Source organism: Synchiropus splendidus, chromosome 1 (genome assembly GCF_027744825.2).
Source record: "Synchiropus splendidus isolate RoL2022-P1 chromosome 1, RoL_Sspl_1.0, whole genome shotgun sequence".
Taxonomy (NCBI): domain Eukaryota; kingdom Metazoa; phylum Chordata; class Actinopteri; order Syngnathiformes; family Callionymidae; genus Synchiropus; species Synchiropus splendidus.
The window spans coordinates 211,190-212,222 of NC_071334.1; the positions used below are offsets into that span (position 1 = coordinate 211,190).

The 1,033-nt window shown below is 35.5% G+C and overlaps 1 long non-coding RNA gene across 1 annotated transcript in view; it reads left to right on the forward strand.

Annotated features, from left to right (window-relative positions):
• The window catches only part of LOC128747865 (uncharacterized), a 3,337-nt gene extending 2,602 nt beyond the window's left edge, over positions 1-735 (forward strand). The window contains exon 3 of the long non-coding RNA XR_008412722.1: positions 1-735. This exon is cut by the window's left edge and continues 1,635 nt beyond it. This is a non-coding gene — a long non-coding RNA (uncharacterized LOC128747865).
• The last annotated feature ends 298 nt before the right edge of the window (positions 736-1,033 follow it).

Sequence of the window (1,033 nt, forward strand, 5' to 3'; positions counted from 1 at the left end):
TTAGTGTCAATTGCGTCAGCACTTACATCATTTTTTATACGTCACTGATGCCTGGTTCACCATATTAGGTCAGTACATCTACTCCATCTTTGCCAGCACGTGCGCACAAGTTCAAACTAAGTTCAAGATGGCCACTTTCTCATGACTTCAAATGAGCGCGCCTACAAGGTCATTCTCAGATCCAAGCACACAGCTGTTCGTGAGTTCAAACGCGCACGATCAAACGCATACAGGTTCACTAAAGTTCGAAACATCAAACAATTAATGATAAAAAATCAGAAACAATATCAAATATTATTTAGCAGGTCCATTAATGATAAAAACAGAAACAATGTCAAATATTATTTAGCAGGTTTTGATTATAATATTTTCGAACTTCCAGTGTATACAACAATGTGTTGAAATTAAATCTTTCCATTTTGAAAAAACTGTGTTTGTATTGTTCATTTTCACAAAATGTTAATGCTGAAGTAAAGCTTGTGAACAAATTCAGATATTGTATTTTCATATTTCTTCACAAGTTACAGGTGTATTCTCAGTTATTATTTATCAACTGTGTTTCAAAACAAACAACTGGCAATCATTAAACTGGTTGACATTGTGGGTTCGTGAACCTGTTTTGGTCTGGTCTGTTTTGTCTGTGTTCGCAAGTTACCATAACAGAATAGTTTTGGTAGGCGAGCTGTTCATGTTATAAAAGCTAATCGCAGCACTGAAGCCTGTCAGTACATTTGTCCTTTTCATTCAAACTTTTCTCCATCCATTAGAATCTCAAATATCTGTTTCACTGTGAAAAACTCGTGCATCAGATTTAAGACTTTCCATTCTCACGATAAGACAACAAGCCATTTGAGCATGTGCGAGCAGCAGGTTCCCAATCTTCTTCATCTTTTCATTCACCTGACACTGTCTGCTGACACCAATTGGACTAGTAATCCTGAACTGAAGCCTGACATTTTTGTACAACCCTCTACGATATGGTAAATAAATGAATATTATTAGAAATGTTATTAGAAACTAGATATCGTTTATT